This window comes from Diorhabda carinulata, chromosome 9, assembly GCF_026250575.1.
Source record: "Diorhabda carinulata isolate Delta chromosome 9, icDioCari1.1, whole genome shotgun sequence".
In the NCBI taxonomy this organism is placed as follows: Eukaryota; Metazoa; Arthropoda; class Insecta; order Coleoptera; family Chrysomelidae; genus Diorhabda; species Diorhabda carinulata.
In genome coordinates, this window is record NC_079468.1 from 15,620,491 (window position 1) to 15,642,111 (window position 21,621).

General features: G+C 31.4%; 1 protein-coding gene across 6 annotated transcripts in view; it reads left to right on the forward strand.

Moving 5' to 3' along the window:
- The window catches only part of LOC130898025 (FMRFamide receptor), a 398,483-nt gene that overhangs the window by 80,211 nt on the left and 296,651 nt on the right, over positions 1-21,621 (forward strand). For all 6 annotated transcript variants that reach the window (XM_057807058.1, XM_057807055.1, XM_057807053.1 and 3 more), the window contains exon 2: positions 15,654-15,746. The gene's annotated coding sequence lies outside the window, so the exon portion shown is untranslated. The remainder of the gene's footprint in view (positions 1-15,653; positions 15,747-21,621) is intronic.

Genomic DNA, 21,621 nt, shown 5'->3' on the forward strand with positions numbered 1-21,621 from the left:
AGAGAAAACTATGTTTCCGAAGAGAATAACTTGTTGGAAAAGTGAATTCCTTTGGCCGAAATACAAGAAAGGGTAGTACGATAGGTGGTATTAGCCAAGGTAGAGAGAAAAATATTAGCAAGGCAAAAATAGATGTAAAAATTGATTAAACATTAATTTTGAAGAGGATAATAAATTATGAGATGAAAAACAGTTACTCGATGATAGTGATTCATAGAAATCGAATGTGCAGTTCATTTTACACGGAATTCACCTTAAAATTAGGCACAATTTTTTCCTTTTTCCTTTAGCGTAGGACAAAGTTCTCCAAAAAATTCTAGGATAGTATTAATTTGGCAAGAAACATTTTAATAGTGTTTCTCTTACCTTCTAAATGAATATAACTTGAGATTGGTTAGAAATACTTTCCATATATTGAAGAATTCTTAGCTTCAGATGTCAACTAGTGATCGAAACTTTTATATTTTATGAAATTACAAATATGTGTATCTTATTACAGAAAAATTTTTAATATCCTTTTATAGTGAGAATAAACTAATATATCCCTTCTATCAGCAATTGAGTTTTAAAATTATTATAGAAAAATAAATATGTTTATCCTTGCTATTCTTATGTTTTTTTATTGAAAATATTGGATATTTTCCTTGATACGTAAATACATATGAAATTACTAATACCTGCCTCACTATCCAGAACTTATTATATTTCAATAATATAGTATTGAAAGTAAAGAATGTTTGTCGTTTTCATGAACAACTATTTATTAATATAGGCGACGACTAATAAAGGTAGCGAATTATGTAAACTGAAAAAATTAATTTGGGGTATCTACCATGATTAAATTGAATATTATCAAATGTCTACTTTTTAATAGGAGTCTATAATACTTCTTTCTCAGTGAATATTAGAATGTTAATAAGTTGAAAAAATTGGTCTAATTCTTTTCTTGTATTTATTGACCATTGCATGTGTATATATTCATTAATTTCTTCTTGTACGTAAGGCCGTATACAGAAAGAAAGCTGAAAACTTATAAGCGCTTATCAGTACTTGACAGCGCTGGTTACCCGCGCAAGAAATTATATGGACGCGCGCCGATAAGCACTGATCGGTGCCGACAAGTTCCGAGAAGCTTCAACACGCGCTGCCATTTAAAATTAATAAACAACTCTTCCTTTCTGTAGAACGAACCTGCGCTGTTAAGCGCCGGTAATAGCTTATAAGTTTCCAGCTTTCTTTCTGTATACGGCTTAATCATTGTTGAAATCTACTGTCTTGAATAAAATAGAAGAAATTTTAGTTTTAATGTGGATACTTTCGTCAATTGAATTATGCACTGCGTTTTCCAATTGATGCAAAGTAATCTAAAGAAATCTGGTGACTATTTATTTTAAAAAATGTACGAGCCGTTCCATTTAAAGTTTCAACTATATTGCTGAACATTTCCTGATCACATACCTACGTCACTAAAAATAGTTATTGGAACGATCTAATTTTTCCCTTCTGTGTCTGAGTTTTCTGAGTTTACATATTTACAGTCTTTACAGTGAATCTCTGAATACCCCCAAAGGGTACATTTATTTATCATTTGAATATTTTTAGAACTTCAAACTTCGATATTTCTCAATATTCCATTATTCTCAAATCTCTCCCCAATCGCATGGTGCTTGCTTTATAAGTCTGCTGTCTAGCCAATTACTCTATTAAGTGGAAATAGAATAGTTGCCCATCTGATATATTCAATGGTGTCTATCGATTGAAAATTATATCGAACTCTCATAAAAATTACCTAGCCATCAACAGTGACGCTATAAAGATATTGTTCGTGGGATAAACGGCACTAGACTGCATACATAACCTATTGGACAGGGTAATGGAGATGTTCAATACCAATCAATTGATGTCGTCAATTGATTTCGAAATGTCTATTGTTGTCGATTGACGTCAACTAACATCCATTGATGACGATTGTCAAGTGATATCGATCGATGTCTATTGTTGTGAATTGATGTCCATCAAAGTCGGTTAATGTCCGTTGTGGTCAAGTCGATCAATATACATTAAAGTCGTTTGATGTCTATTGTTGTAGATTTTGGTCGGTTGAAGTCTATTGCTGTATGTTGATATCTTTTAAAGTCTAATGGATGTCTATTGATGTCAATTGATGATGTTTATTATTGTCGATTGTTGTCCACCTTTGTTGATTGAAATCGATCGATGTCTATTAATGCGAACGAAACTGATAATAATTATGAATATGATAAAAATCTTTCAAAAAAATCTTTTTATTAACATATGAGAAGACTTGAAAAATATAGCGATATTCTTCTTTTAACATATGTTTTCAAAAATAGTGTCAGCTTTGGTAAGGTATAAGTTGAACTTGGTTAGAACATAATTGAATGTTGGCGAATGATTTGCAATTCAAGAAATCTGCATGGTTGAAGCTCTGCATCACACTGAACAATCGATTAAGGACTTTAACTACCAGTGACTTTGCGAAAGATCTGAGGACACTAATAAATAATTCGGTGTTCGGGAAATGTATGGAATACATATGGAAACAATTTATAAATTAGTCCCTTCACATAAGGGCGGTTATGATGGTAAAAATTGTATTACTAGTCCACGTTATCATTATAGAATAGTTTCAAATAAATATCTTTCCTCAATTGTGATCGAATTGAAATAATTCGAACTCATTTTCAATAAATAGTTATACGTGGGAACTGTTATTTCCATTTGCATATCCATCGTGTATGCTTTTTATTATAACTTAATGCTTCCCTTCCTAGAAGTTGAAAATTGTAAGCTAATGTACACCGATACTGATAATTTTATTTACGAAATACATATTCGTGACGACATATAAACAGATATTTGCTACAAATATTAATGAAATCGATACATCCTACTAATAATACCTCGAATAAATGAAACACTTTTGAGTATGGATAAAGATGAGGATAATGGACACCCATTTTGTTAGATTACGGTCAAAAATGTATATCTACAAAGTTCTAGGGAGTAATGTCACTAGAAAAACGGATGATTCCTTGAGGACATTATAGTGTTTTATAATTATTTTTCTTTCTATTAGTGATAATAGATCTTTTGTTTTGTTTTGTAAAATCTGTCGTTTCACTTTTCGTGAAAACTCAATGTTTAGTTTATATTGTGTTATTATTTCGCCGATCATAAACAGATATAATTTTAAGAAGTGAATTTCTCATCAGGACGTCCAGAGAGTAAAAATTTTATTACATTATCTTCTAAGTAAGTAAAAAATAAATATTCATTTTATCAATTAATTATTTATTAATAATATATTTATAAAAATAAATGTACTCTCATAAAGAATAACTTAACCTATCACTACATTCATACATTGCAAACAGTAATTCTAATCTAGGTAAATTATTTTTGGTATTCACATCATAATTTTTAACAATGTCAACCAAATTCCTATACCTACATAGTAAGATTGACAATTTAGAGATCACAAATAAGATAAGAAATTAGACAACGATTGTAGAATTTGATTAACATCATCTTTATGAAATTGTGTGAAGAAGAAAAATGCTATTTAAATGGAATAATCATCACTACACTCTTTTTTATTTGTATATTTATCAATTTACCTTAGATATCAAGTTACCTTGTCTTTTGTGTTCGACCAAAACTTCTGTAATTGTAATAATTTTGTACTGTCATTAAGAAGTGTGAAACTTCAGCGTCATTTTTCAAAGTTTGATTGATAAAATACCGATTGTTAAGCTAAATAAGCATGGAAGAAGAATATGATTACACGCCTGAAATTGTTTGCATTGTAACTCAAAACTCCAGAAAAATATATAGTCATATGGAGATGTTTTGGATTGGTGTAACACCGAAAACAAAAAAACAAAAATTATTGTATATTTCTGTCAAAAATCAAGCCAATGTCAATGAAAATTATTAACGTAATTGTCCCAAAATTTAATGTTGAGAACTACCATAAATGTAAACTTTGATATAAGCAAATTCCATAAACTTATTACCTTTATAAAACGACAATAAGCCATAAACCTATTTTCCCAGATATTTACATATGTCTTGCGACCTTCAGAAGTAAATAATGAACGTTTTTTATTGACATATCGCAAGAATTATTGTACCAAGCAACCTGTTGACACAATATTTAAATTTACCCAACCCCAAGGACTACAGAGGTCACTTTTTCAGGCGATTTTCTGCTTCTCTACCCGTCGATTCAGGAAATTTTCTCAAGAATAGAAAAGAGACAACCAAAAAAATCTGCAGTGAAGGATCAAACCCCAAGTTGACACTTGTCGATTCTCTTGATACTGGGAAGCCTTCAACCTAAGAAATAGAAGCTATAACATCCAAATTTTTGAGTTTCGGGGCTACAATGAAAGAAAAGAAAATACCAAATCTAATAATTAATGATATAACTAATTGCCCAAATTTCACTATATATGGGTGATTCCGTTCTAACTGTGATTTTTTGTATTCAAAATTTCAAGATTTTAAAATTTAACTTTTCTAACTTTTTTATGCATATTATTCATCTATTTTACTGTAAAAATAAAACTCTAAGAGGAATTTACTACAACTTCAAAGTATCACGAGCAAGACACAAATGTCGGATTTTGAGTTCCACGGTACTGACTCATTTATCCACGGTACTGACATGGTAACTTAAGATATTAAACAAGTGCATCAATTTTCCTCAGTTTGATCATAAACATTAGAATTTATAAGGTAATTAGTTTAAATCATTTGTTACGACAAAAAAAATTAATAATTTATTGGTAAATTCTAGGAATGGACATGACACGGTACTGACATTCAAGTGATGTAGTATAAGTTTTCTTTAAGTGGCAAGTTATATTGTATAAAAATAATGTTTAAATATCTTAAGAATTATTCAATTAACACAAAATTTTTATTAATTGATTATTAATTAATGACTAGTACAAAAAAACAATACAGGACATTGAATATCACAGTTAGAACGGAATCACCCATATATTAATTTGAGTAATAAAAATCAGTTCTCATGTTAGATTGTTAGATCAAGTAACTTATGTTGTAGAATTTTTTGCCAAATATATGTTCATAATTCTGTGTTCAACAAAAGTATCTTTTAATATGGTCGTGGATAAAATATTGTATGATATGAACTTGTATCATGAATAACTATCGTTCAATTCCATTTATTCAACATAATGCTGGAAGTGGTTTATTTCTTAGAAACGAATCATCATCTAACAATATCAATAAACAAAAACTATCGTGAGTGCGGAAAGAGATTTTCGTTTATCTGCTTATGAAAGAGTGCTAAACATTCTTGCTGAACACCAATTCGACAAGAAAGGTTGAATAGGTTCACGACAAATATTGTCTTTCTTTTCTGGCAGCTGTTTAATACTTTTCCGAAATTCGATCAAACTCAACATGAAAAATATAGTTTTCTACTACTACTATAACCACTAAAAATTATATTGACACAAAAAAATCTAGTTTTCTTCAATCAATATCAACCTTTTTTTCAGTTAACGAATTCATATACTTATTCAATCAATTTACATGAATATTTATATGGAAAAATTGCATACTTAGAATCATTAGACTGCAACAATGTATTTAATTGCGCATTTGAATAAATACATTTAGCGAAAAAAATTCACTTCAATAATAAGTATATTTTTCATAATCATGATTTTTTGACTGCAGCAATGTACTCATTTGAATAAATATATTTTAGCATGAAAACCTATATGAAAAACATATATCGATCCGTTGGTAGAAAAGTGATACAAGTCAAATTAGTAAATGTTCAGTAGGGTATAAGTATGAAAAATATTTATTTAACACCTTATTATTATATTATAACTCTAAGTGATAATGCATTCTTTAGTATGGTTTAATATTTGATTGAAATATTTAAGCTATACCCTAAATAAAGGAAAAAATTAAGTCCTTATTCGAGTTGTGACACTTTTCCATAAAAACTAAGCATAACTCAACTTATTAAACTGTGTAAGATTATAATTTTAAGAAAATCCTAGCCCTAATATATAAATTTAAAAAAAATACACTACAATTCATAAAAAAGTTGTATACAAATAGAAATAGAGGTAAGTTTTGTTATGTTTACGTAAAACCGGCTTGTCTAAATGATTATTGGAGGTAACTTTTAATAAACTTTGATAGAAAAGAATCTCGTTAGTTGTTCCTATTACATCTTTTATAAAACTGTAATGAGATAATGTTATAAAAAAGAAAAATTAATAAAACTCACCTCTCATTCTAATTCTTGTACGCTTTTTCATGTATACAAAAAATTGTACATGAACATGCTTATAAATTGTTATAATATTCCGCATGGCAGATAGGAATATGATTTTTCCTTAGTAGGTTCCAATAAACAATTTCAATCAGAAATTCTAATTTTATTCTTCTCTAAACCAAAGTTACCACAGTTTATATAGTCTAAGTATTTTTATTTGTAGCTCACTAAATTTATCTTCGGCATAGGAAGTCTTATAAAGTATTGTAAATGCAGCTCCCCTCCCAATTTTAATTACTTCCATGAATCTTAATTTATCATTGCTTTTTCTTGAATTTTCTATATTTCCAACTTTTTCATTTGGATCCCACACTGGTCTTTTTTAGGTCTGAACAATGAGACGTTGTAGTATTAGTGCAGTAGCAACGTGTCAATCTCAAATTTCTCGTTAAATTGAAAGAAACTCCGACTGAGTGCTATAAATTGTTGCAAGAGGCCTATGGGGACAATTTCAATTCCGGAAACAGTGACCAAAATAAACAAAATTGTGCGTGCAGATGGTTGAATGAGCATCCGAATGATTGCCAAGGCTGTAAACGCCGATAAGGAAATGGTTATAAAAATTTTACACGAGAAATTACACATAACAAAACTCCGTGCGAAGATGGGTGCCAAAAAATCTGACTCCTGATCAAAATCTCTTGCGTCAACGGGTATGCTCAGATTCTTGAAAGGTTAAAAAAAGATCTGCTTTGAAAGGACCCGATTTGTGTCGATGGAAGCGGTAAAGCAAAAAAAGGCAGAGCTACTAAAGGCCTTCACCAAAGAAGACTTCGAGCACTTCATCGATCAATGGAAAAAACGTATGGAAAGGTGTGTGGCGAGAGAAGAGAAGTATATTGAAGAGGAGCACTCGAATGTAGAATAATTTTTTTAATAAAACCCTTTTTCGTAACCAGTCTTGTTATTTAACAGCCAGTCTTTGTATATGCCTTCGAACTCCTTCTTTGATACTTGCATGCAGTTTGATGTTTCCCGTGCTTTCCTCGAAGATCAGTTGAAATTCCACAACAATGACACAATCCCAAAAGTAGTGTTTTATAAAAGACTTAACATGAACTTTACCTTCTATGTAAACTAATATAAAACCAAGTCAGACGTTCTTCGATAAAATTTTCACGAATATGATTTTCTCTCATAGGATTAAAATCACAACTGTCACTTTTCTATCAAGTCAAAGCATTGACCACCAAAATGAACAAACACCTCCTAGCGGCGATTGGTGAAATTTACAGTAAAGTCGCTTTTCCACAAAAATTTGTTTTAGGTTGGTTCCAAGTAATTATCTGGAATATAATGAATTTTAACTTGTGTCACTTTTCTACCAACGGAGCCATATATTTTGCATAATGAAAATCTTTTGACCGCAACAAAGTTTATATTTAATGAATGAATTGATAAATAAATTAAAACAAAGTTATTAGCCTTAAATCAAAGGAGGTATCCGTGGGTTTACGTATGTTTTTTTTGGAAAACATATAATGAAGACTTTGGAAATAATAGACGAAGAAAAAAATTTTAAGATAGATTTAAAAGAATCGAATGAAGTATTCTTTAACGTGAGAAAAGAAACTGAAAAAAAAACAGGAATACCGTGGTATCCCCATGGGAACTTATACAAGTTAACATGAGCTGTCGGGTTGAAGTAGTCGAACTAAAAAGAGAGTGTCTTTGATATCTACTCATGGACTTCTTTTTCTGCATTAAATTCAAAATTCAAAAAATAACAGGTCATCACGGCAAATGCACACCACGCAATTTCTTTCTCAATCTCGATATCTTAACGTTGGCACGATCCAGAAAGAAATTACCTAATCGCCAACATGTGGTCACTTTAGTAAAAGACTCCACTAACACAGTCAAGTTTGTCCACATCAAACCGTCACACGACTACTACACCTCACATATGCATCGAACCCTCACGCATCTTTTTGACCCCAATGTGATGAATGAATCATCTTTACTCTTGATAGCTGTATATGACGCTTACGACGGTAGGTTATCTTAGAAGCCTTTCCATTCACTTCCGCTTCAGAATTTGCTCTGAAAATGCCTCGAACTCTCAAGCGACTACTAGACCTGGTATACCTAATGGCTCAACGTTGGTAAGTCTCTTTGAGTCCTTCCACTTTAACTAAATAACAATGCTTTAACGGCATTATGAACATTCTGTGTAACGTTTATAAGAGGATACGCTTTTTCGATCAATTCTGTACGAATATACCGTATAAAAACGTTCAAATATCTATTTAATCAAACATTATAGTATCTTTTCTAACCCATATAGTTAACAAAAAATACCCTTATGCCTTTTCGATTACTTCCGCAAAGAAATATGTGTCACTTAAAAACTTCAGATCGCTACGTACTGTGTGTACATATGATGGAAGCGGTCATAGACAACACAGCACACACGAGAGTTTACATTTAAGATGACGGACACGACAGATGATACATAATGGATGGATCATGAGCAACTCAGCATACATAACAGTTGACAGATGACATCCAAGATGACACGACAGATAATACATGATAGGTGCGATCATATATATAACAGCACATACAAAATGGCGAGTATGACATATGACGTTAGTTCCGCTGACTTTGATTTCCAAGATGCCAAACGCACTCCCCATAGTGTTAATTTATTTTTAAGTAACACTGCACACTGGAGTAGTAATAAGACTGAAATGTCCGTATTCAGTAGTCAATTTTCAGAAATCTATCTATAAATGTATATTTCTTTGAAGACATATGATTTATTTACTCATTAGTCTGTAGATCATACTTGACGTTTTCGTGACATGCATAGGGACCTAGAAACCTTTTGGTTTTAATACAAACCTGTGTATGTTCCAAGGTTATTTTGTTGAGATAGTAATTTGGAATGACACAATCCATGATTCACTCCTTGATTTGAAAAAAACTCTAGTTTTTGTATTTAAACCTTGTATTTCAAACCATATTATTATGATTTCTGTTAATGTATTGAAATGATGTATTATTATTATTGGTTCATAATTTCTTGGAGATGAGTAATAACACTCTAAGGATGCCAATAGTATAGGCCAATAGCCCTTACAAAATAAAACTATCACTGTCTTGAATATACTAAAAATGGTTTATTAATAATTACTTTGTAATTTTATATAATTTAACATGATTTTTGTGCCTTGTTTACCTCATACTCACCTTTTTTATTAGAAAATTTACACGAATACAAATGAATTCTTGATAAAACCTCACTAACACTTCTCACTGATAATACATAACTTTTCCGGTAATTGGATTTTCTAACCGAGTTTCGTATTCGTTCTGTCTCTCAGGTCTCATTTCTACAACTCAGTTCTCATAATTTCTCATCTCCGTCTTTCTTTCTCAAATTCTTGCTTATTGGTATGGGTCTCCTTTTTAACTTTTTTTTTCTCTCAACCACATGATTCTGTAACTCGTTTTAAATAGTTGATTCATCATTGATTTTTGTCTACTGTTCTAGCTTCCTTTTATATAGGTGACAATTCACACAACTAGAGATATTCATCAATATTTTATAATTGTTTCTCATCTTTTCGTTTGTTGTGTTTCCACATATTTTTCTTTTTGTTACGCTACTGGTACAGTGGCTTGAAAGAGACTGTGGGTGCATTCCACCAAGCACCCACGACAATCACGTTCACGACCACGATCTTTCCTGTTCCACTTAGCCCAGAGCGTTATAATCGTGAACCCATGTAGAATGGCTTACGAGGCGTTTTGAGTGTGGAGATAAATATTAACGAATGGCAAAACAGAAAAAATAAAGCGAAAGCTTTAAGAGTTTATGTTGTTATTTGTAGATTATTGAATTTTCTAGTGGAGTACTAAACTGATTAACAGTGAAATCAAAATATATATTGCGATGATAATAAAATATTTATTGGTGCGTCACGAAAATGCTTAAAAATTACTTATGATATTCCATACCGCATCAAATAATGAGATAGATTCTCATGGTGGCTTGTCTTTCAACGCTCTCTTCGATCCACCTCATGACAAGGGTCGTCGTGAACGTATACTTAATGGAATGCACCATGTGGCCATATGAGAGTGGTCGTCATTTTTAACGCTTATAAAATTGTAATTTATGTTCTCAAATACTTAATCAAAAACTTCACAAAAATTTTAAAACAGAAAAAAATTAGAGAATGATTCATTTTCTAATGTAGTTTGGGTTGAATGTGGCTGCCCCTCCAATCTGACCACACTGTCTCTATCAACCCACTGTAGCTACTGATTAAGCACTATTATTTACAAACAATTAGAGAAGAATCCCTTATTTCTTAGGTAGTTTTACTTTTCATTTTTTCATTGTGACATTTCACCATCATTCATAAATTGTTTCCAAACTCTATAGGAGATTTTCTCATGAATTCAATTGTTACCTTCTCAGTTCAATAATTTGTGTTTTCGTCTATGGAATGTATATTAACCATTGAAATTTTAACAATTAAATTTGATATTGCTGCGCCAGAAAACAATAATCCAAAACAAGAGCATTTGTGATCAACTTCAAAATGTGATAGAATACCTGTTACAGATTTAATAATGATTATAATCCTGGGAAATTTTAATTGCACACGTCGGTAACGAAGTGATCCCAGGCGTAAACAACGCTTCAATGAAAATATATAGAAGGACGATAGGGAATTATTAACAAACTTATGTTATATATGTGATGAATCAATAACTTCTTTGATCTCAAACTTCTCTACAAGTTTACCTTCAGAATCTCTTGAGGACACAATATGAGTCTGATAAAGGTATCAGAAGTAAAGATACTAAATTTAGAGTGCTCTCACAATTTGATTTTTAAAAATAAAAAATTAAAACCAATAATTCAAAATCAAAAAATTAATGAATCTTCTTGAAAAACCGATAGAAATTAGATATAAGAATACGGAGAAATTGACAACAGTTGCAATTATCTTTAGGAGAATATCATAAATTCTTAAATCGAATATTTCAAAGCTTGAGTAGTAAAGTAACAATATGAAAACAGAAATATAGTTTACTTTAACTACGAGTTATCATTTATGATTAAAATATATGAATAATAAAAGAAAAAACATCAGATGAAATGATGAAATTGATACAAAAAATTAACTTAGCAACATCCCATGATTTATTTTAATATTTAGGGAACTATCAATCAACCACTATCATAAAAATTTTGCTATTGAGAAATGAAGTATTAAGCTTGGATTTTGAGATATATAGAGAGAAATGCTTTAATGTCAAAAAATTGTTACAATTTGTGGAGAAAAGCTTGTAAAAACTGAAAAACAATCATAAAAATAATTGGATAAAGATACAAATAAAATAAATTTTCAATATACAGAAGAAAACCACAATGAGTAACAAAATTATAGGTAATAGTAATAGATAATAATAAGTATATAAGTTCATATCAAAATTAAACCACTATGCAGCATGCCCAGAATTAAATATTATTCTTAGAATAGACGTTTACAAAGTAGTATGCACTTTCCAATAAATATGCCCTCAAATTATTGCGAAAAGCGAGAAAAGATGATTGTGCATTTTTTGGCTTTGTAAAATATTGAGCACTTAACTAATTCTGAACGTGGAAAAGATATGAGGTTGTGCTCCGCGTTCCTAAGTGCTACGACCTTCCTGAAATTGGAGAAGCATGCTTATGCAAGATGAATAAGGAAGGAATATTCAGTATTTTTAATCTTTTAAAGAAGTCCCTGCAGTGAGCCCAGCTGTTTAGTCCGAGTAAATATCTATCTCTTATAGTTTGAATATTTGCTCAAATTGAGTCGCACCATATGTACCCCAGAAGGGAAGGACATATCGGAGATGCGATTCAAAATAGGCATAATAAACTGTTAAGCAAGTGGATAAGTTCATTTCTTTGGAAACTGATTTCAGCGCAAAACAGAAGGAACTTAATTTTTTAGATAAGGCGGCAATATGTAACTCCCAATTCAAGGAATTCTCCACAACAAGCCCTAAGAATTTTACAGATCGAAGGACGTTATTGGTGTTGTTATTTAATAAAAAAGGCAGCGATGTATTTTTATGTAATAACACAGATTTAGAGAGGGAAGATTAGAATTGCACCATGATTTAAGGGTGATTAGGTCACTAGATATGGTCTTAAGAAGTGCCGTGAGATCAAGGCTGTTCCAAGAGAACCTAGTGTCGTCTAGAAATAGACATATTTTACCACTGATGACCAGATAGGCGATGTCGTTTGTAAACAGAAGAAACAAAATAGGGCCTTAGGGCACTCCACATTCTATTGGCTTGCAAGAAGACATCGTTATATCAACCCTTACTAGCTGACTTCTATTGGTAAGGTATGACTTTAACCATGCGACAGGTGTTCCCCCGAAACCATAGTACTGCAATTTGTTAATTAAAATATTCGAAAGCCTTAGAAAAATCACAAAATTTGTTGCAGTGGAGTGATGGCTGTTTAAGCTAGAGTAGACATTATTTAGGAGGGAGAATATAGCATCAATTGTGCATTCGTTACTCAAAAACCCAAATTGATGGGTACTGAGTATTTTATATTTAAACAGACATGATAAAAGCCTCTTTTTGACCAATCTTTCTAAGATCTTAAGTAACGTGGGAAGAAGTGCAATTATGCGATAATTCTATTTTTATCTCCTCCTGGTTAAAGAGGAAGATAACAAATTTCTTGAGTTATACATATGAATAAATATGATAAACACCACCCTACAGTCAACCACAAAGAAGATATTATTAAGATACTCTACAACTATCATCATATCCAAAAATTTGTATCCGCTATTTTGATTGATATTTTTGATGACGAATATGTTGTGTCGAAATTTACTTAAAATCTCAGAAGGTCCTTTTTATGCACGTTTTTTTTTCTAAATATGCTGCAAATACTAAATTTTGGCATAAATGTGGAGTAGTGAACGCAAATAATATGCTTAACAACGTAACTGAGAACCCTACATCAAATAGATGATTTGGCAAAATGAGCCGACACAGAAGAACACCTCCGGGTCTACCGTTTTCTTCGACTACAGAGGTGTGGACACTATGAATTGGTTTAAGAGGTTCAAAAGTCAATAAAGATTACAAATTGGCCTTTCTTACGCGTCTACGCGTCGTAAAAGATGGATATGTGGGTTGAAATTCAATGGATTTTTTATCACGATGATGCGCCGTCCCATTATAGCATGATTATGACAGATTTTGTGCTCAGCAATCGTATTCATTAGATTTTACTCAATGTGTGCATGGTAAATTTGATTGAGCATTGGCATTCTTGTATTGGCTCGAGAGGAACTTATTATGAAGAGATAATAGAGATTTATGGGTCAATCTAGGTAAAATTGGATCACATTAGTTTGTTTTAGATTGTATAACTGTACTCTGGAAATGGTTCATTTTGGATCGCTATTCGATTCAAGTCATAAAATAATTATTGCAGCTAATGAAATAAGCCAACCGTCCGTGATTAGATTTTTGCACAAGGGAAAATTTATATTCCTAACATTTATTAGCAGTACACAATTCACTTTCAAGGGATCACCAGTCGTTTACCGGACGCGCAGTTTTTCTTAACAAATTAATGATGCATGGAAATTGAAAACCCGCTTTAAAAACAAAATGTGGTAGAAATTATATGTTGGGTAGAGTAGTATTCAAGATATTACCAGATCCAGAATTAACTCCTAATTCTAATAAAAAGTTTTATTTCAATTTTTTAAATAATTACTCACCAGACCCCTTGTAAATATGGATATTACAACTGAGAAGAGCAATACGTGATCCATGCTAGACGGAGCTCTTCCACATTTTCCACTTTCTGAGAGTTAACATCTGAATGATCCGTTGGATTGGGAGAGGTAGTGAACTTCGTTTGCCACATCGCAGTCCCGAGTTCAATCCGATGGATTTTGATATACAAAGTTACATAAAATCAATAGTTTATGCTGGTTCTATAAGGATACGAGACGAATTATGGACTAGAATGTAGGTTTCAGATATTAAAGCACTTAGGCGAGGTTTGTTCTAATCTTTATATTAACCGACGTGTATTATTTCATGAGCACAAATTTCATCAATTATTTAAGTACCTATTATATCATTTCATCCCAATTTCATCATCAAATACTAATTACGGTTCGGTGAGCCCAACCATCCATTGAGAAAGTAAAATTCGAATATCTCGCGGGGTCAATCATTTCAGAATTTGAGGTATTAGTTATACTTTTTTCTATTATAATGATGAGGCTATTTTAATTGAATAAGTGAGTTATAAATGAATGCACAATTGCAAATTAAAGGCAGATAACATTTAATTGTTTCACATATCCTTGCTGACCTCATTGGAACTAGTTTATACCTATTTTCATGTAATTATGTTTAACAATAGCTGTTTTAATAAGAAAAATCTATTATTTTTTCAAATTCCTCATTATGTCACCTGTGTATAGACTTTAATTCATTATTTTTAATGTTTTATCTTTTCCTACCTTAAAAATTTGTCATTACTTATGAATGAACCCTGTATGTTTGTGATGAGAAATTGTAATACTCAATTCCGCACTAACGGACAAAATAGGTGGGTATTCTTGATGTATCTTTAAACTCTTAAATGAATAATATTTAGAATTTTTATGCTGATACGACAGACATAAGCAACAACAAGACTTTGTTTAATTGGAAAATTGAGAGAGCAATTTAAAACTAATAACTTGAACAAAAAATAAATTATCACCTGTGTAACAAGGTGATTATTTATAATTGAGAAAAAGTGAAAAAATTATAGTATTAGTTGTATACCGAATGATTATTTATATAGTGAAATGTTCGAGAGAAGGTTATATTCATTTTCTATTTAATTATATTTCCAATGGGAAAATCTGAAAATAGGTCAAGTCTGTCCAGTTTGTAGCTTGTGGAATATAGAAAACGATATTATTATTATTGCGCAAAAAAGTTGAATTTCATTAAAAGTTTAGTGTGAAAGCAACTATCAAACATTGAAACGTTTCAGTTGTTTGAAATATATTTTGAAAATATGAATTACGCTCAAAAGTAATAGTTTTATGATATGATATAAATTTTATAAATTTTTAGTTCTGCCATCTTTTGTGTGACAGCATTTAGTTAATATTCTAAAATTATTTATACACATTACAAAATTATTTTTTCCATCTATTAATCAAATACAATATTATATGATATTATGCCATAAGTTGTTAAAAATAATTGTCAACAAACTCTATTTTTCTTGCAGAAGCGACAGACAAACAATATTGGATGAATATTCTTTCTCAATTTGGCTGTAAAACAAAGAAATAATTCCATTTCCCGATTCAAGAATTAATAAGTAAGTACTAGTCTCGAACTTCACTTCACTTTCGCTCGGGCGCCAAATCGTTCTCGAATATTGAATGTTACTTATATTTCTTCTAGTATAAATAACTATTTATTTGAAGCTATTGTTATTAACTCATCAACAACATGGACCGTGAAGGCGATCCTGTTTTATCATTTCAATATAATCGAAAATTAAGTAACGCGCTAGGTGCGGATTTCGTGGAAGTGAGGCGCATGCCTTTGATATTGTTTTCATACTTGTTTTTATATATACAAGGGCACTTAGTTTATATTATTTTTTTAAACCAATTTCTACGAATATCCTTTTTATTTATTTGTGTGTTTACTTTCTAGAATTATATAGAGAGATTCTTTTTGGTATAAATAGCGGGGAGTCAGTACATAATCCAAAGTCCAGTGTGAATCTGTAAATAAATTCACTCCATCGTTAAAAATAGTTGAAATAAATAAGAAAAACATTACATTATTGAAAAACATATTTATGTATTGTGGCGGAGATTCGCACTCTAAATTTATTAATCTTTGTAAGGTAGTTGAATGTGTTCTTAAGTTATATTTGTGCTTGACGGTGATGGTAGTATAATAATAATGACAAACATGAGTAAGATAATTAAAAACTACTTAAACCCGGTATTCTTTTCCACATTTCATTCAAAGTGTTCAAGGAACAGAGAAATAATCTGATAGTTTCAAATTGATTTCATAATTACTTACTGATAACTGTCCTGGACACAGCTATAAATTCTTCACCACTTAGGAGTTGATATGAAAGTGATCTTATTAAGTTTTGTGGAAAATACCTCACATTGTAAAATCGAATAAAGGTGGAATTTCTGGAACCACTCATGATACTCATTTTTTATTACTACCACTATCCGAACATTCACAATTACACTGAATTATGCGAATGCTAATAATCAAGTTCCCGTTTTCAGATACCGAAGGTAACCTAAAACTTACTGAGTTGTTTTCCTACTGCGAAAATACAATATAATATTGACTGTGATGAATACAATACTACGAAATCCATGCAAAAACATATTTCAGCAATTTTATACTATTTATACTGATTGTGACTGTCGGTGTATTCGGCAATACACGAGTCTTCCCATATTTCAAATTAGGTAGGTGCTCTTCAAACCAAACCGTATATTAATACACCTCCTAGTTTGTCCAACATTCTTTCCGATCACCGTAAATAACACTTTTATATAAATTTAGTATTTTTATCATGAGGATAAACAATATTACACATTGTGTTCAGTAACCAGAGTGAAGCAACAACTGAAATTCAGATATCAGGTCTGATGACAAGCAGCGTATATAATTCAAATCGATACTAAATCACTTTATGAAGGTGTTACTCGTTTTTAAATTTAACTTTTCTCATTTCAGAATCCAGGCATTAGCATAATAAGTTATTACTTTCTATTTTCGTGTCAATTTCCGAGGCTATTACGTACTTCATTACAAAAAGAACGGCGGTTTTATCTAAGGATAAATATGATCCTCAAAATTGTTCCAGCGGGTATTGAAAGCACATTTTTCGAAGATAACTTTAATAAACACATGAACGTCTGTAGAAGAATTTTGTCACGGGTAATGAGACATTAAATTTAGAACATGTACAGTCGACCCAACTTAAATGTCAATCATAATCATCTATGGTGGTAATTAAAATAATAACTAACCAAAAAATAGAATTACTAAGATATATTATCGCTGAATTGGAACATTCAAATTCAAGCACGAGTGGAAGAAGGATCTTCTTCTTTCTTCTTCATCGTACGTTAGGACTTAGTCATGTGTTTGGATCAATGGTTGCCTAGCTGCAGCTGGGATGATGAAGACTAGCTTTCATACCATTTTGTAGGTGGTCGGGATCTATTCGGTTTTTCTTCCTTTGCAATCTTTGCCAAACTGTCATCTGACATTCTGTCCACGTGGTCTCTCCCGCTGATTTCTCACTCATCTCACTACATCTGGAATGTCATATATCTCCCTTATTTCATCATTTCTCTGGTCTCTATCGCGTATGTCATTACTGGTCTCAAACAGGTCTTGTACATTCTGCTTTTGCTCCTGGTAGTCATACATTTATTCCGCCAAATTACATCTCTCAGGTACCCTGATATTAATGTTGTTTGAGTTTCACTTCATTCTTTAGATTTCTATTTCTATAATGACATCACTTGTTCTACACTCTGATCGTATATTGCGAGTTTACATCTTCTCTGTTCTCTTGATACTGTAAAAGATTTGGTTTTCTTTAGGGATATTTGCATGTTAAAAACTTTCGCTATTTGTTCAAACCTATATAGTAGCTTTTGTAGGTCTTCTATTATGATCACTGCGTCATCAGCATAACATACTATTTTTATTTCTTTGTTTCCCATTAGGTATTCTCTTCCAGCTTGCTTTATCTCGTTTATTATCTCATCCATTATGAAGCTAAACAAGATTGGGTTGAGGCTACTCCTTGTTTGATAACGGCCGTTACAAGTATTCTAGTATTCTCAGTTTATTTTCCATTCTGACATATGTGTAATTGGAGGTGTTCAGGAACGTCGATTATTTTTATTATGATGGGGTGCATCTTCCTTCTCTTCAGTAGAGCTATTACATCCCTCAGGACGGCAGAAGGATCGTTACTATTAATGTGAATATATGTACCAGTTTGTGTGAAATATATTGGCATTTTAATAATAGTTTATGCTTTTTTGATTATTCGTAATACCTATACAAACGTATGCAGTAGAAATTCAAGTAGACACAAAAAAACGGAAGAACATGATGAGGGCAGCAGAGATGAATCCATTGAGAATTATCCTATAAGAAGCAAAACTATAAAATATTTATGAGATCAAGATGACGATATTTGAGAGATCACGTCGACAGAATTATCGAAGATCGATGGTCTAAATGGGCAAAGGATGGAAAAACAACTTCAAGGAGACCTCCTGGTCGACCTCCGAAGATATGGCATGACTGTTTGACTTCTATTTCTGAATAGTAAAAGATACAAGACTAAGTCTTGAGAAAAGGGAAAGAAGGAGAAGTATAGGTATTATCAGCTTTTCAATAAATCACCTGATGATAAACTATCTACAGTCTCTGAAAACTTGGTTATTGAACCGTATGTCAGTGCTGGTGTTGTGGTAGTGTAAGCAGTGTATTCAAAAATGAATATCATTCCGATTCACTTGATGCTAGATATCGTAAAGTTATTTCTAGTTTTATGAGAGGCGAAAGGGCTTCACACATTAAAGAACATGTTTATCGATTTTAAGTTTAACCAAGTAATGAAACTGTTGTTTATGTAATCAAAGAAAATTTTTATAATCTCCAGGACTTCTCATTTTCTGTTCACAGAGAAGGTTCTTTGAAACCGCTTGTATCGCTAACCCAAATTCTATTTCTCTACGGTTTTGTCTTCACTCAAATTTGCTAATTATTCGGCTAGAACTAAACTTGTTACGAGAATAGCAACTGAAATGTATTTAAGAGCATGTGTGTGCCCTCAATCGAAAGCATGTCACTTTCATTCATTTGACTCAAATATTTTCGACAATCTTCTCGATTGATCAGGTTCTAGCACTTTCATTTGGAACGGCTTCATTCGGTCTATCTCGCCCTTACCGTTCTCCTCTGCGAGCATCGTTCTCTTATCGAAAATAGGGGCACGTCTAAAAGCTTTCAGAAATACTATTTCCAAAATTTCTATTTCATGGCGAGATGATGATACTATTATGATAATTGTTTCGTTTACATGATATACAAATATAACAGTAAATAAACAATGAATGTAGGTACAAATAATATGATGAGAATATTTTTGATACAGTTTATCTAAATAACGGAGAAGAGCAGGCTTATTTTAGAGATGAACTAGGACGTGAATCGACTTCGCTAATTAGTTGACTTATTGTCCTATTGTATACCTATTTGGGGGCTATGCGGCTTACCTTGTTTAGGTTTTAAAAACATGCATGAAAAAATTTCAATGGATATCTTCGTCCTCACAGAAGAGGTGCTCAGTTGTTTTCTTGGTTTTCAATGTTATTTAGGTTCTAATTCAGTTGAATGTACCAAGTGAGGAATCTAGTTATTCTCCTTAGTTTTTGCTGTAATGAAAGGTCTTTTTGGGTCTGAGTAGTAGAATGAAAATAAATCTCGTACATTGTTTCGAATCTAGATCTTACTCCATGTTTCTGCTTTTCCCTTGTATTCATACATAGTACTAGCTTTTACTCAATTTTAGAGCGCACAATACAAAATATATGAAAGGTAGAATAACATATCAATCTATGGACGGTGAAAATTGGTCGACATGCTCGACGGTAGACGGCGAACGGAACGTCAAGTTTTTTATGAAAAAAAGAAACCTAGTACTCCTCTGAAATATAGTGTTGCCATGATATGTGAATTTGAATATTGCAAATTCATGGTTAGAGATGAATTCAATAGATGAATAAAATCGATCTAACCTTTAAATTACCTACCCTTAAAATATGTTTTTCCGATTGAATCTAGGATTTATGCCAACTATAGTGATGAATTGATGTAATACGTAATCTATGTAATTAGATGTTTTGATATGTTTTAATAAGTTTAATTTATTCAACTTTTTCTTAGAACAAGAAACCAGATGTCACAAATATTTATCACATATTTTGGATTGCTAACATTAACTAAATAGTTTTTAATATTTCATTCTGAAAATATTATAATAAGAATACCTCATTTATGTCAAATTTTTATCTCATTAATAATCAAAACTGTATGTCTTGTTTCGAATTTTAGGTCTACATTGTGTTTGTATACCATTCACATATTCCGATTGTTTGGTTTGCCTTGTTACCTCATTCTGCTCATAGTAGAATGTGGAATAGATTAACGATCTTAGAGCATATTATGGAATAATCTGCATACCTCTTTTGATTTCGCCTGTTGTTGCAACAGCAATTATGTATAAAATTTCAATCTTCTCAATTTCAGTTGAAGGCATTTGCCACATATCAGTTAACAGTAATATTCGTGAAGTTCAAACGTTGAATGAGAAATACCACACAAATACCTTTTTCACGAAAATCAATACGCGAAGATTTGAAATTTCAATTGATATTTCTGAATTTCAGAAAATATTGTGACCAAACCCATGGCATACATGTAGATATCACAGCTTCAAATGAAATCAACACTAGACAAGAAGTTCAAGAGAATATTCACCCAGAAAATGAACTTACTTTAAATAACTGGTTTCTAATGTTTATGAATGTTATTGCATTAAAATAATGACTCAATTTTCTGTTTAAATAATGAGATAATTGTCAATTTCGCTATAATCAATATATTATTCTTCGATAGATAAAATTATTATTATGTTGACCAAAATTAATAAGGTGTTGTTTTTTTCCGGATAGTTGTGTCTTGAATGATAGATACTACTTTCTCATTGAATTATTTACCATAATATTATAATCTAGTAGTAAATTAGTCTTTCTAGCTTTTAAACATTTCTTCCTATTAGATAAATACATATTAGAATATATACAAATTTATTAGACATTTAGCATAGGTTAGTAGGAAAATTTTTTAAGGATTCTTCATTTCCATGATTCTCCAATATTTGCCATGACATTGTAACTTCCATTAACACGTATTCATCGATAAGAAAATTAATTCATTAGTTCTTAATAAATAGCTTGCTTACAAAAGTTTTCAATGCAGTATTTTTTCTATGATGATTATACTGGTTGTACTTTACATGTGATTCGTAAGAATTACTATAATTGACAGAATAAAAGCTTTTTGATTCCATTTTTACAATCAATTTTTCTGTTGTGCATAGATTAATTGCAACA